At 32.7% G+C, this 17,549-nt stretch overlaps 1 protein-coding gene across 4 annotated transcripts in view; it reads right to left on the minus strand.

Annotated features, from left to right (window-relative positions):
* LOC105342879 (histone deacetylase 4) overlaps window positions 1–15,072 on the minus strand; it is an 80,867-nt gene extending 65,795 nt beyond the window's left edge. For 2 of the 4 annotated variants that reach the window (XM_011449959.4, XM_011449956.4), the window contains exon 1: window positions 14,967–15,072. The gene's annotated coding sequence lies outside the window, so the exon portion shown is untranslated. Of the gene's footprint in view, window positions 1–7,779; window positions 7,799–14,966 lie in introns of those variants that run through there. The other 2 variants (XM_066072850.1, XM_066072848.1) reach the window with 1 other exon arrangement.
* Between the last annotated feature and the right edge of the window lie 2,477 nt (window positions 15,073–17,549).

Genomic DNA, 17,549 nt, shown 5'->3' on the forward strand with positions numbered 1-17,549 from the left:
TACAAGTTTTTGTGTAAATATTGGCATTTCTGGTTCACTGGTTCTTGAGAAGAAGATTTTTTAAACATTTCCCTATGAATTTCTATGTTAAACTTTGAACCCCGCCTGGGGCCCCAGTTTTGGTCCGAGGGTCACGATTTTTACAATTTAGAATTTTCACTATACATACAAGCTTTTGTGTAAATATTGGCATTTCTGGTTCAGTGGTTCTTGAGAAGAAGGTTTTTTAAACATTTTCCTATGTATTTCTATGTTAAACTTTGAACCCCCCCTGGGGCCCCAGTTTTGGTCCGAGGGTCACGATTTTTACAATTTAGAATCTTCACTATGTATACAAGCTTTTGTGTAAATATTGGCATTACTGGTTCAGTGGTTCTTGAGAAGAAGATTTTTAAAATATTTTCCTATGTATTTCTATGTTAAACTTTGAACCCCGCCTGGGGCCCCAGTTTTGGTCCAAGGGTCACGATTTTTACAATTTAGAATCTTCACTATACATACAAGTTTTTGTGTAAATACTGGCATTTCTGGTTCAGTGGTTCTTGAGAAGAAGATTTTTAAACATTTTCCTATGTATTTCTATGTTAAACTTTGAACCCCGCCTGGGGCCCCAGTTTCGGTCCGAGGGTCACGATTTTTACAATTTAGAATCTTCACTATATATACAAGCTTTTGTGTAAATATTGGCATTTCTGGTGCAGTGGTTCTTGAGAAGAAGATTTTTTAAACATTTTCCTATGTATTTCTATGTTAAACTTTGAACCACGCCTGGGGCCCTAGTTTTGGTCCGAGGGTCACGATTTTTACAATTTAGAATCTTTATTATACATACAAGCTTTTGTGTAAATATTGGCATTTCTGGTTCACTGGTTCTTGAGAAGAAGATTTTTTAAACATTTTCCTATGTATTTCTATGTTAAACTTTGAACCCCGCCTGGGGCCCCAGTTTTGGTCCGAGGGTCACGATTTTTACAATTTAGAATCTTCACTATACATACAAGTTTTTGTGTAAATATTGGCATTTCTGGTTCACTGGTTCTTGAGAAGAAGATTTTTTAAACATTTTCAATATGTAGTTCTATGTTAAACTTTGAACCCCGCCTGGGGCCCCAGTTTTGGTCCGAGGGTCACGATTTTTACAATTTAGAATCTTCACTATGTATACAAGCTTTTGAGTAAATATTGGCATTTCTGGTGCAGTGGTTCTTGAGAAGAAGATTTTTTAAACATTTTACTATGTATTTCTATGTTAAACTTTGAACCCCGCCTGGGGCCCCAGTTTTGGTCCGAGAGTCACGATTTTTACAATTTAGAATCTTCACTATGTATACAAGCTTTTGTGTAAATATTGGCATTTCTGGTGCAGTGGTTCTTGAGAAGAAGATTTTTAAAGACATGCACCCTATACTTACTGTTTCGCAATTATCTCCCTTTCGAAAAGGGCTGTGCCCTTTATTTTAACAATTTATAATCCCCTTTCCATAAGGATGCTTTGTACCAAATTTGGTTAAATTTGGCCCAGTGGTTTTTGAGAAGAAGTTGAAAATGTGAAAAGTTTACAGACGGACGGACAGACGGACGGACGGACGGACGGACGGACGGACGACGGACAACGGGTGATCAGAAAAGCTCACTTGAACCTTCGGTTCAGGTGAGCTAATAAATCAAGGCAATACATTGATTATAAGTACCAATGAACTTATTATTCAAGGCATTTTTTTTTTACAGTTAAAAAAAACTGTAATACATTCAACATCTGCCTCCTTGGGTTACATAGAAGCTGTCAATGTTGGAATTCATATGAATGAAAAATAGCGTGCTCCACAAATACACAATTTTCTGGTGTTCAATCATTTTAATAATCATATAATGAAAAAAAATATCAAAAGTTAAAAACACAGATTCTTCAATATGTCTCATCTATGCTAGAGTGTTTGACTAAAGGTATAAACAAAGTTTGTCCAAATTCCTATTTTTTCAATTTTTTTTTTAGTTCACTAACTAGAAACTGTAATTCTTGTACATATCATTTTTCTTAAAGGTGGTGGGGGTGATTTCAAGAGATTCCAAGTTATAATACATACTGTATAATATATCATTAAAAAGATCACCATAATTAAACATTTACATTCAAAAAATGGAAATAAATATGATGACTTTATGAATCATTTTTTTAGTAGAAAACCCAATGCTGCAAACAATAAAATAAGAAGGATAATATAGACAAGCACCTTTATCATAAAATCAGCAAATTTATTTTATAACCAAAATAAGGTAGTTTAAAGGAAGTTAAAAAGAAAATAATGTTTTGTTCACTTAGTGCAGTAAACGCAGATTTTTAATTAAATTCTGCACTTTGCTACCTTACATAAAATCAAAGTACTGAAAGTCTTGATGGGGTTTGATATAAAATTGCTTCAACAATTACCAGACAGCCAGCCGACACAGATCTAGACCACAACATAACCTAAGCATTTATTCATTTCCTTGTATATAAAGGGTACTGATAAAAGATACTTAAAATACCTAATATCAATAACATTTTGAGATTTAAAAGGACCCACTCCAACATATTAATAATATGATCTATATTTAGACGACTGCCTTAATTAAAATTAAAATTTGGCAATAAAATATAATTCAGTACAGAGAGAATTCAAAATTTTTTCAGCTTTTTACTCTTATTCTATTCTTTTTCTTTTTTTAGCTTTTTAAATCTGAACATTTCCCTATATCTTTATATAGAGCTCTTTATCTCGAGAAGATTACTATAGTCTAAAATTGGCCACGACCATTCAGTCTCCTTAAGGCCACCATCTGTTCATGGTAGCTTCGGCGTCTGTGGACATAGGTAATCTCTGATTCAGGGAAATATACTTGAATGATATCAAATCAATCTGCCCTTTTACATACTAAAATCCAATCAAAATCGCTTTTTAATCTCCTATCAACATTATAGGAAAAAATTTTGCAATCAGTTCACATACTGTTAACATTAAACTTTGACCAAATAGGTAATTTCGGCTTTTTTGCATGTTTTTCTCTTCCAATTAAGAGGGCTGAATGGTTGTGGTTATTTTTAGACTGTATTTATCTCCTCAAGAAGAAGAGCTTTGTATAAATATAAAAGGAATTTAAAGCAAAATTATCATTTCTTTTCTTAATCAAACAGTTTGGGGATTAAAAGTCATAAATATAAAATTTAAAGGTAAATTTGAGGGGTAATTTGTTTACCACCTATCCTTCGCAAAGTAAGAAAAAGTATTTTCTGTCCATTGGGACTTCAGTGTCTCTGAACAGTTTACATTTTATCTCATTTTTTTTTGCATCTACAATCAATGAGATGTCTCAATACGTATGTATATATATATCTAACATAATTTCAGTTCAATTATATAGCTTTGTCATTGCTTATTCTGTATACATGGAAAAATTCACTCCCTTTTATTTTTCACCCCTTCCACCCTCATTGTCAGTGGGCAAATTTTACAGTCTAAAATAATTTCTTTTTAAACACAACTGAATTCAAAATGGGGCAAAACTGTTTGCAAGTATGGAAGGGCAAAAATTACACAGGGCGAAAATAACCCTGTATACAGTGCATAAATAAAAAAAATTACCTGTAAAAATGATATATCACAAACACTGAGTTTCTTGGAAAGTATTCAACTTACTCCAATACCAGAGATTTCTGATACACTGATATTCATATATCCATATATGTATGTAAGTGAGAGTCAATAACTCACACACATGCATGGATTCACTTTACATTTTATCAGAAATAATTTCTCATGAACTATCCCACAACAATCAGTTTGATATAATCATTGAATAAAAGTTGATAATCAAGGCTGATTTTACTAATAAGGAACTAATGGCCGAGTTACAGTAATCTTGATAACTCTTTAACCTGTTTCCAAAATTAACACTGCCGGAAATAGTTTGAAATTAAACAAAGCCCTTTGACAAATTGCTGTAGATAATTTAGGTCACACTGGTTTGCTGGCAAAAGGGGTCCGAAACAATTGATCTTCATAGCATGAAATAGAGTGTGCAAAAGGACACTTATTTACAAATTACACACATGCATAGCCACGCCAGTTGGTGATTCATGATTACTGTAGAAGCACATATTTTTGTTGGGTGAAAATTTCGTTGTTTTTAAACCAAATTCAATTTTGTTGGCATTTCATTTCGTCATATCATGATCCCTAAAATGTATCGTGTATCAACTCTGTATTTATTAATACTTGGGTTAAAAATTCATCATGGATTTAATTTCTTTGATTTATATTGCCAACGAAAATACGAAATTAAATCCTCATCAAATATTTCTGCTTCACAATTATGTAAGCACTAATGAAAGATCAGCTCATTTTTGTGCCATTTGAGAAAAGATCCCACATGCTTTAATGTAAATTTCCATTACTTTGTGAAAATAATGTAGATGTGGGATACATTACAGTGTTTTTAATTTCACATTGTTCACGATTAGACAATTTTCCCCGAAAAGTAAAACATTGTAAATTATGCATTAATATTAGAATTTTTCCTAGTGGCAATTAAAGGGTTTTAGATAGTAGCTAACTAGACTTCTCTGCCATGAAAAGAAATTGCTACTGTGATCTTTAGTAAAAGGAAAAGCATTAGGAAAAGAACAAGAGAAGTTTTTAAAACACTTATGCCCCCCTCCCTTGGAAACATCTGCAAAGAAAATAAACGGAAATTACAAATAATTGAAATTTGAAAGTCCAAGGCACATTACTCAAAAAATGCTTGATCGTACCCAAAAATAAACTTGACCTGGATATCATTATGATAAACCTGTATACTAAATTTCATTTCAATACGTGCATCCTATGCGATGAAAATGAACGGAAACTTCAAATAATTGGAATTTTTCTACGTCCAAGGGGCACAACTGTGTCGAAAATTGCTCGATCTACCCAAAATGGAACTTGACCTAGATATTATTATGATAAATCTGTATACTAAATTTCATTTCAATGTGTGCATCCTTTGCAAAGAAAATGAACGGAAACTGTTGGTGGACCGACAGATAGACAGACAACAGCAAAGCAATATGCCCCCCCTTCTTCGAAGGGGGGCATAAAAATAATGTAAATTTTCATTACATATAGAAAATAGAATATTTTGATAAAATCATGATAATTTTACTATAGGGAAACTGATTCTCCTTAAAATTATCTCGAACAGTGATATCTCCAATACAATGGATATGTCGAAGTGATTTCTATATCACAACCACTTATTTTTGAAGTATTTTACCCTCGATATCTTGAATACTCAGATATCCTGAAGTCTTTTTGAACAGTCCCCCATCTGGTTCGAGATAACAAAGTAAAGGTAAATGTGAAAGGTACAATTACAGCTAACTGTATATGTGAACTAACAGAATCAAAACCGCAAGAGTTAGAGCTATGACAGTCCACGTTACTTATCTTCATTAATTGACATAAAGTACAGTACACAGAGAAATATTCGTCCCCCGTTTTATTTTTGCCCCTTTCGCCTATGTTGTCAGTGTACAATTTAAGACTATACTCTGTCCCAAGTTTTTGCTTCCACCACTTTTTGCTTGATATTTCAATAATGGTAAATACCTTTGTGCTCAAACTCATTCATCCACTAATATGAAAAATGTCCAGATTATCTGTTTTGAAACGCCCCCTCTACCGCTTCAGGTTTCAATACACATCCAAAAATTGAAAGTCTACGGAGATTTTACATTGCATCAGCCATTAATAAGCCTGGACGATAATGTTAAAAAATTGCGCGATGTATTTCGAATGGAGAAAAGATGTAAACATTTCCCATTACAAATCTCCGTAAGAATATTGTTTTCGTTCCTGTGAAATTTTACGAGTGAAAAGGGATAATTGTTCAATGAAGATATCTTGGACATATTCCCTTTCATCGATTTCAATTGCATTTCTTTCAAAGGTATGTGTATTTTTATTATAAACCATCAAAAATTGATGGAAGCAATAACTTGGGACACACTATAGTTAAATTCCAATGTCTTATAATATCTCTTTTAAAACACAACTGTGTGTGAGTGAATTCAAGACAGCGAAACTGTTCGCAAAATTTAATGTAAAATGGCCAAAATAACCTGGGCCGAAAATAACTGTGTATACAGTATTCTATGGTCAAAGAATGATGCACAAGAGATATATAAAATACAATATATACTGTTATTATATGATTGATTAATTACTAGCTCTCTGATTTGCTGAAATCTTAAAAGTTTCATTTTCTTTGAAAATGTCATAGACTTCAACATATGAATTATGAGTACTGCCAGCTTGAGACTGAGCCACACACACATTACATTGTCTTTGTGTATGCTGCTGCATATAATGCATATCAGCTAAAAACAATGGTTATAAATTTACCCAAACAACCCACCTAAAAATCAGTCATGTGACTATTTTGGGTTAATTAAAGACAATGGCTACAGAAAACACTATTAAAAGTACATGGAAATTCACTTTAAATATCATCCATGGAAAACAAATATTAAGAATACCAATTGAAATGACAAAATTAAATAATCCAGATTTGTGTTTGGCATAATGTGCAATAATAGTCTTGACAGTTTTCAATGGTTGATGCAATTTCTCCAAACAGCTAGCACTCAACAGTGGTTACTAAAAAAACATCAGATCTCCTTTAAGGAGGCTGGATGGTCAACAAGTTAACCATCAGTTCTACCTTTCAATTTTATAAATGAGTTAACTGTAGATTCCTATTTATATGCGAGGAATTAATATCCGCATAAAATCACGAGAAGTACATGTCGCGGTTTTAAAAATCTCACTTTCATTTTTCGGACACATGTAAACTAAACAAAACTATGATAAAAATTTGGTGTTCGCGATATTACATTCTCGTGATTTAATTGATGCAAACGGCTGAATCGTGGAATTAAGTACTTGCGGAAAATAAATTTGTGAATTTACAGTATTTAAAAAGAACATTTTAAAACATATACGCTTTAATATTTGAATGTTTTCCTATATCTTTAACACAGAGCTCTTCTTCTCAAGGAGATTAAAATAGCCTAGAAATGGCCACGACATTTGAGCCCTCTTAAATAACCTACCTGGTATCTATGTACTAGCTGAACAAGTATTCGTATGGCATTACAGGTTATCTGAGATCAAAATAAACATGTTCAATTTTCCTTACCTCACGTATATATATAAATAAACCAATCTATTATACATCTAAATGTTTTGCTCTGTTATACAAATACCAGTAAAAAAAAACAGCCTTTGAACCACTTACAAAATAAAGTTTTAAATACATACACAAAGAAATGACATATACTTATTAAAAAATCTTTTTCCTTGTATAAATCTGGATATTAACTTCCTTTATTTACCTTAAACATACATAATCGTGAATTAATATTCACAATGTTTTAAAATACATCTTGCCTACCCCCCTCCCTTTCAAAGTTTCCCCATTTCGGCATGTTTCTGTTCATTTCTTGGGGAGGGGGGAATCAACATCTCCAACATTTAAATACATCATTCAATGGTTTTCATTCATCATGTTCATTGAGACTTTCCAAAAAATCATATACCTGTTTCAATGGAAGCAGTTTACATAATACATTAGACCTGCAAGCACATATTCCCCAGTGTACCTTTTCTTGTTTCTATCAAAGCTTCCAAATAAGATTAAAAAATGATGAAGAGCAAAATAAATATTTACGCCTAACAGCACTTGTACTTTTTGTCTTACCTTTAAAGTAAAAATTGTTTAAAACGGTAAGTCCCGATTTCTTTACAAAACACCCGGAAATACGACCCCCCTGAAAAAAATTTAACGGCATTCAAAAATCTTGCTGTGATTGGAACATCCCAGCTAACTGGTGCGGCCAAAGCCCAATATTGATCATTTTCTCTCTCTCTTGTATCATCATTATTAAAGATGTCTATATATAGACACCGACACTGCACAGTACAGGTTTCTTATTCAAGAGCTGAAGATTGATCATCAAATTCTATATATAGACTGTGTGCCTGCAAAGCAACGGAGAAGCCGCGTAAATTGAGGATTCTGTGCACAATTTAATATCGGTTGCATACATCTTTGGCTGCCCGAGTCCATTTTAACGATTCTTAGGGGAAAATGTAAATTACAGTGCGACTTTGTTCCCAATTTATTTGTCATCATTAAAAAGGTCCTGAGGTTGGATTTAGATTTCCAGCAAAAGCTATAATCTTTAGAAAAGAGAGAGAGAGAGAGAGAGAGAGAGAGAGAGAGAGAGAGAGAGAAATGATCTGATACATAAATTATTGCAGGCAAAACAGCAGGCAGGGGAGCAGTATTGATTTTACTATAATTTCTGCCAATTTATTAGTCCTACATAAACCCCATACATAATCAGTGAGAGAGAGAGAAAAAACACACACTGAAATGGGTTAATTAACAGGGAACGGACAGGACAGCGCAGTTTGCCATGGAAACTAGGCTGGGATTAGGATGATTAAGGATGGACTGTAATCCTATAAATATAAATATATCAACAATTGTCTTCCTACAAAGAATATCACCAATTACTTGAATGCTGCTCTACGTACACTGGGTATTTCTAGTGATTCTGCATCTGCCACAAAAAACATTTTTCTGTTTGGGGAGGGGGAGGGGGCTTAAAATCAAGATCTAGTAAAGGAAAGGTGCCTACAGGTTTATGAAATTCAAGATATGACTTTGTTTCATGATGCTTTGATATCAGAACAATATCTTTGTTTCATAGGGTGTACCGGGGCTTAAATTTCTGTGAAAAATCATGTTTTAAACTGTCATTTTCATTAAATGTGAAGGATAAAAGTAAAAAAATTTAGGGGTTTTGTCCATTTTTGACTAATGAAATATATCTAGAATGCCTACAGTCTCTCAAAAAACGGCATTAAACAAGCCCTTGAAATCCTCTTTAAAATGATGTCAAATTAGGTACAGGGATTACTTTTCCAAGTGATTAAATATAGAATGTCAAAAATATTGTTTTATTTTTATTTTATTAATATACGGGAAAAGATTCATCAAATCAATTATGACATCATAATGGTTCTAGAACCAAAAAGACAGTCTTGAATCATTTACTAGAATACAACTGTGTTTTGGTAGAAATTAAAACTGAATCAAATGATATGAAATCTCAGTGTTTTAATACAGATTCAAACTGAATCACCTGATATGAAATTTGACAATGCCTTGATCAATGCAGATTCAATCTGAATCAACTGACATAAAATCTGATGTTGTTTTGAGACAGATTCAACTTTACTATTATTAATACAAAATCTGACATTGTTTTGATATAGCTTTAAACAGCTTCAACTGATACAAGACCTTACAGCTTTGAAATAATTAGCGAGATATCATAACAAACAGCGAATCAGCGAGATATTACAACAAACAGCGAATCAGTACCTTCAATATTCACTCCAGGATCTTCCTTGGCAGAACGAACTCCGTCAAAAATTAGGTCACATAACCTTTCAAAAACGCATTAAAAAGTAACCATGCGATAAATCCAATAATTTTATTTCTATGTACTAACACATCCCATTGAACACAATGAGTGTCTTTAAGGTGGTACGGGACACCTGTCAATATTAATGTGGATAAAAATACACAATTATCAAATACTTTTACCGTTTTAGAATTTTCAAATTTCACAATATTTAATCCCCCCCCCCCCCCCCAAATTTTTTCTTTATTTTTGGAATTATAAAATTATATATAAAATCATAAAAGCCCTAGCAGGTTGAACTCATGACTTACAGATTCGTAGTTAACACTAAAGCTCATTGCGCTAAGCTTTTTGGTAAAAATTTCGGGAAAGAAAAGATTTATAAAATTATACTTTATTTTATTGTTTATTTTGATCGGAACTATATCACAATATGGACATCTCCCATACCAGCTAAAAGTTATAACTTCTGATTCATTGCTATCACTATAGAATCTAATAAAAATTACAAATGAAATGCATGACTTGATTCCATTAAATCACTTGCAGTTTCGGGGGAGAACAAAAATTAAATAGAAAAGAAATTCTACATATCAGCAATTTTACAAACGACCAATAATCTCGCCCAGTCTGATCCTCTACTGAAGCGTTTTTGGCTTTTAGTGGAATATATCTTTTGCAACTGCAATCATTTCTTCCTCTGAAGTCTTTAATCCCTCCGAATTTACCCTCCTCTAGCTCCCCTAATCCACTTACTACTGGGAAATATGCTCTTGTAAAAAAAAAAAAAAGAAGGCTAATTTATCTTCTAATTCTCAATTATACATCAATCAGCTGAGAAATAAACTTGGGCTTGCAGAGTTCGACTTTGATGTCCTTGATTCAGTTTACTCAATGCCTGATTGTTTCAAAATTTCAACTATTACATCTATCACATCTACATCTCATCCCCCCCCCCCTCTTTCCACAGCCTAAAACCAATTCCTGATTATACATTTGAGAATCTCAGAGTCAACAATTCACTGGGGGTACATTTGTTCCTTAACAGCATCTAGCTGTTGAATTTCTACATACATGTACATGTATTTGCATTGTAACAGAAGGCCAGGATATTTAAAACTCTTCAATTCAGGAGGTACATTTGATCATTCTGGTGGAACTTCCATATGTTGCATATTTTGGGACAATCTGAGGCTTTTTATCCCTGTCATCGTCTAAGCATGACCTTTGGGCCATTATATATGTCCTACTTTGGTTTTCACTGGGCAGCCAAGAAAAATCGTTCCTTCAAGTGTCTGGATGAAAAGTTGTGTTTCCATGGAAACCATGTGAAAATTCTTAAATGTAGGAGAATTACAGTGACACTGATTCCACACATGGAATTCCGTCATATAATTGGCGCGTTCCTATTTTGAAACCTGTGCAGCAATAATACTGATTTTTGTTATTCCATTCTTGGGACTTCAATGATTCAGAAATTGGATTTGATCATAATCTAGCTATCACTTTTACTCTGAATCCAATGCCCTCCATGCATTCAGGTTTAAATTGTTTTATATCCATATCATGTAAAAAGGAGTATATTCAATTCTCAAAATCTGACAACACTGACATCCAATAACTGAGTAAAAGTCCTATCAAATTGGATTAATTTAATTATATAATCATTATTCAATTAATTATCAACTCTATTAGACTTAGTTCTTATATTATCACTGTCTTAGAATGACTCAAACTCGCCCAAATTCATCCTATCATTTCGCATGACTGACTTCCATATAGGTGTAAGAGGGGGGAAAGCGTGATTTTTTTATCAACAAATCAGCCCTAATTTAAAGACATCCCTTATCATATAGGAGTTTCAATCTACATGTACCTGACATATGTGGAAATAAAAACTTTCTTCCTTTTATTCCCTGTATGTTGTGTTTCTTTGAAGCAACACCTCATATTAATGGCCTCTTAATCTATTAATCCCATCTCCACATTCACGCAACTCTGATCTAATTATTATTTATAGCTTGATAACGAATGCATTCATAAGATTTATATACATGTATATATTTATATATATAATATATATTGCCTTGGTACAATATTTCTTCTTGGGAATAAAGATCAAATAGATTTTACCAATAAACAGTTCAATCTCATTCAATTTCTGAGGAAGACTTTACCCTTTTTAGGTTTTTGACCTAATTTACAATAATAACCATTCAATTCTGAAATAAAATCGAACAGGTCTTTGGTAAATAGGTAAAGATATTAAAAAAAAAAAGCAGACCATATAACACAATTTTCCATCTATTTAATAATGTATTGTATATATATCTATGTGGTAGAGTCAGGTATACTGGCATTCCTACTAGCTCTGGATAGTGGGTTAACCCTTTAGCTCAATTGGTAAAGTGCTGGACTGACGTGCCAGAGGACCCAGGTTCAAACCCCAGCAGATCGAGCCAAAAAGTGTCTCGATCTGTTACATTTTTACATATCACACACTCAAGTGGTAATTATAACCTAATTATTATTTATTTTCAATTAACATTAAGATTCTTCACATTGGTATAGCTGTCTATTACAAAAACAAGCATCTATTACGTTCTGTATGTTAATTGTGTATATACATTAAAACCCCACACCCGTTCTTTCTCCGGCTCAATCATAACAAACACTATTCTTAGCGTATTCATTAAGTATGCAACTCATACGAAGATGATTTTTTTTTAAGAGGGTTGAATGGCCGTGGCCATTTTTAGATTATATTTATCTTCTTTGAAAGGAGAGCTATGTATAAAGAAAGAGGAAATATTCAAATCTTAAAGCTATAAAAGTATTTGGATTTATTTTTTAATTACTAAATAATAGCTTATGGTGTAAAGTATCAGATCTAAAATTCTACGGGAGATCTGATGTTTATTTTGTTGACTGTTGACTTTGTAAACTATAAAGCATATTCAAATTATACCCTACAAACACAGCTGTCCGAAAAGTAGTTTACTGAATTACATTTGTAAGAAGAGAAAACACTTGAATATGTTATATCATATGGTCATACTATTGATTAAGAATACAATACCCTGAGAAATTGTGATTTCAAATCTGTATTACAGATTTGTAACGCAAGACGTACCATATCACAGAAAAGGTAAGTATAAGTAATGCATGTAAGCACATGTAAATATCTAATCATTAATATCCATGGATACTAGAAGCTTACATATAATATGATGCAATGTAATCAACAAAATCTATCCTACTGTGATATTGTACTGAGAATTGGAGATCAGGTGCTCATGTACCCATTTTACCTGTAGCTGAGTGTGGACAAATTATACAGTTAAACATAAAATACGCCTCATATCAATATTACGTATACACATCGCCATATATGAGGGATTGGCAACTAAGTCTTTCAGGTGTTCAAGAATGTTCTGAACTGCGTCGAATAATAATAATACAATTTATTTTTGGTTTCATATTTGATGAATGAAGTTTAATCGATTTGATGGACATGCACAGCCATTTTTAGGCGATAAGAATCTCCTCGAGGTGAAGAGCTCTGATTGGACGTTATGCATGAAAAAGTCCAAATTTTAAAGAAAAATATATATGGATTTTTTTCTTCAATTGAATTACAGTTTATGATCTAAATTGTCATATTTAAATTCTAAAGCCAGAATTTATGGGAAATAGTGGTTGCCAATGACAATATGCTGGACATGACTGGACTTGGAAAACTACAATTTCATTGGCATTATATTTTGATGAATGATCTTAATAAGTTAAAATAATTTTTATTCTGTTAAAAATTGGTGTGATATTTGCAGAGTTTTAAAGCTGTACATGCATATACCGTTAGTTAACAAATGCAAAATAGACCAAATATAATGAGGTCAACATTTGAAAATTGGCAAATTCTATTAGATATATGGCCCATTTACTCTGTCATATCTTTTGACGTTTAAACTTCTCCTTAATTGAATGATAGGATTTGAAAGGTTTAATTTTTGTCATATTTCAGCATTCTTTATATTTTAAAGATATTGTGATTTATTTGGTGAATAAATACTGTAAAATATGATTTCACACAGAGTTGGCAATATCTGTTTACGATGTCTCTTATAATTGTATCTATCACATAAAACAATATTGATGTATTGAGTGTATGAGAATGTCAATAGAAAGCACTGAACTGTAATATTCTAATGATATCACAATTGTAAAAATGTTTAGGGGGGTTCCTAGAAATACCTGAATATAGTGTTAACTTAATTTCTTAGAAGCTGTAAAATAAGAAAAAGGTGCTTAAATTACTTCATTAGGGTAGACAACTTTCAATATTCTGTTTATAAGTTGGAACCAATTAACCCCTTCACGTTAACTACGGTCCTGCTCATTTGCAGGGCAAAATGACATAGTTTAGTGAAATATGGCGTAACATCAATTGTTTCATTTACGTCATTTAATTAACTACCTACTAAAATTTTGGCAAAGTATATCAATTTGGCCTGCAAGAGACCAGTACCGCAGTTATCATGAAGGGGTCTATTGCCCATATGCAGGGTTGTCTCTAAGACTCGGGAGGCGGGGAATTTCCCCGCCTAAAGTGACGTAATTACCAGGCTATTATTGCATTTCAAACACAATCTAGCTATAAGCTAGACCTCCAGATCCCCTTCTACTTTTTTATTTCTCCCTTCTACTTCAATTTTTAGAGACATCCCTGCATATGAGTAATAATAGCCCTTAATGGGTCATTAAATCCCAAATGGACAGAATGTAAGTTTAAGTGCAGGAAAACATATTATTTGTTATTGTTTTTAAACTTAAATCTGCACAAATACATTACAAATGCAACATCTTTTGATTAGAAAGTTTATCTTTATGTCCACAGTATGTGAAATTGGTCCTCAAGAAGTTCTGGATTTTAATACCGAGAAAACAATCTTGCATAGGATTACAGAAAAATCTTGTTTACCAAAACTTATAAAACCATTTTATCTCTTATAAATGTGCACTGACTATGTGTTTAGCAAAATTATAAATATCCCAATAGAGATGTAACATTCCAAACGGGCTATCATGATCCTTTCGGGTGATTGGTCCAAACCTAATCAACCCCGGCCTACATTCATGAAAAAATGTAAACAACCGAAACACAAATACTCAATGCCGCTGCAAGCGACCCTTCACCTGTTCACCTGTTCTTGCAGAAAAAATACATGTTTGGCAATGACAAAACTTCATTTCAGTGTCTTTATCGTCTACGAAAAGCGACAAAGAAATATACACACCAATCGTTAACCTGTTGTTTTATCGAGTGATTAGCCCAACCTCCAAACATTCATTTCGGATTACAACACTGAATTTTCCAATTTTCGCCCGACAGCATCTATGTTTTGGATTATTCATGTCCACATGCATCAAACTTGTTTGTTTTACTTACGTTACTTGCTAAATAGGTCTGGTTTTGCTTGAATTTCGGACACCGATCTATATTTTTTTCGTTTCTTCTCGAGTCGCCATTAATTGAGGTCACGTGACTGTAATTCACCAACCAAATGATTGAATAATACCCACCCAAAAATAGATTGTGTGTATTGAAAAAAAAGGTGCGTGTGTAAAAATAGATGATTGACCTAAAAAAAAAATTGCTTGTAAACAAATCAAATTAAAAAGCAATATCCAAACTGAAACATTTTCCCTGAATAGAACTATGATGAAACTATAATGTCAACACATAAATACTGCAGTAGTGACTTAATTAGATGGTCACGAATTTGGTCAAAGGAAGGTGTTGCAGTTCCTATGCTAATTTTCCCTAAAGGAGCTGCAGATAAAATGGAAAAAATTAACATTACAGAATTTGATGTAATTCTTTTCTTCTTTATTTTTCTTTCTTTTTTGCTTGCAACTGTGTATATAAAGTAGCGTAGAATTTTATCTGGAAAGTTTGTAATGACATCTATAAGAAAATATAAAATTGAAAATGGATATTACATTATATACATATTGCATATTTACCGAAAATTGGCCCCGGACCCGTTCATGACATGCAATTCACCGGCACCTGATGTTAAAATATTTTTTTAACGATTTCATAGTATATACAATAGCTGATACAACTCCTGCGAGCTGTATTTTTCTATATTTTAATCAATTTTTGAGAGGTGAAAATGAATGCGAATCTAAAATAGTGTCATAATGAAAAATAGAGACCAACCGCATAGACAGTAAAATAAGATTAAGACGGCTTGATGGTCAACTCATTAAATATAATATAATGCTTTAAAATTTTACATATGATAGTTTTGGGCATTAATTAGTTACATTTGTATGAAGGAAAATTAAAAACTTTTCATTGAAGAATTAACAAATCCAAATATCTCAGATTTACAATTTGAATTATTTTCCTGTGAACCTTTATTACAATTTGAATTATTTTTCTATAAACCTTTATTACACTTTGAATTATTTTTCTATAAACCTTTATTTGAAGCTCTTTGTTTAAATGAGGTTAATAAAGTTTAAATATGACCACGAATATGTAGCCGTCTTAAGATTGAAACAACGAAGGGTTAAATGTAGGAGAACTTTCCACTTACAGGTACACGGCAACTTTTTAAGTTATCAAGCAATGATTGTGGGCCATGGATTCAGAATTTTTCTCCAGGGAAGGTCCGAAGAATATTTTACTATGTAAACAAAAATTTCATGCGGGGATTCAGAAAAAATTATTTGAGTTTGCCAGAGGGGGCCTCGGAGGCATATTTTTGGTAATTTTATTAGGTCATGTAAAGAAATTTGAATTTTGGAGGGGAGGGGTGGACCCCCCCCTGACATTCTCCCCTCTATATACTCGCATGAATTTGAATTTTTCAGGGGAGGGGTCCGGACCGACCGACCCTCCCTCTAGATCAGCGCATACCGTCATTTAGGAAAAGAACACTGAAATTCGATTGACTGATTGAAACATATCATAGCATTTTTAATACGTTAATATTTTTAATTAATTAAGTGATACTTGTAGCATGCAACCCATTAGCTGTATATACACCACAATTTCATTTCTAGAAATCAATTTTTTAAAAATAGCAAATCGGGCCAAATCCCTTCTACCATGTATGGAAAAAACCTCTTTTAAAGTTTTATTTTAGTTCGCCACATCTGCATGCTATTGTTTCTGCATGATTAAAAAACACATGCATAAATAATAATTTTTCATCATAATTATGCAGGGAATCTTGGGCAAACGTGGTAGACTATATTAAAAAAGTTCAGTCCAAATCTGACGCCCTTAACGAGGAACGACAACCCTTGAAAACGCCTCATAGGCCCATACATATATATACAACATACCAATAAAATAAAGTAACTCTCGTGGCATATCAATGTATGAGTAGTATTTATACATGCAGATTTATGCAAAATATGTGATTTTGTTCTTTGTTAAGTTGTTTTATTTGAAGAATATTTGACAATTCAAATATTGAATAATCTTGTTTAATGGTAATCACTTTCAAAAAAAAAAATGTACGAGATGGCGAGTCGAACAAAGATTAAAGCTTTTCCACGATATTATACGGGTTACGTATTTTACCTGAAAATTTAAGCGCACATTTTCCATAAACAATGGATAAATTGGAGCATTCGACGATCTCTTACAACTTTAAAATGCCATATAACTGGATTAATATGAAGATAACATGACAAATACAACATACAACATGTTTAATACATGTACCTTAACTGCATGAAATACAATGTTGAGAGAAATAAAATCCACAATAATACATGAAATACAAATTGTATAAGGCTAGTACAATACTAGTAAGTAGACTTAGTGACACCCCCCCCCCCGAAGAAAAACAAATCACCCAGGCAAAAAAGAAACAAAACAGAACAGAACGATTCTATAAAATACTGTGTTAATTAATTATCCCCGAAATACATGTATATATGTCATGTTGTAAATTTTGAATTTACCGGGTGGGTGTAAATACAAAATTGTTGTCAATTTGTAAAATTT

This window comes from Magallana gigas, chromosome 10 (assembly GCF_963853765.1).
Source record: "Magallana gigas chromosome 10, xbMagGiga1.1, whole genome shotgun sequence".
Lineage (NCBI taxonomy): Eukaryota > Metazoa > Mollusca > Bivalvia > Ostreida > Ostreidae > Magallana > Magallana gigas.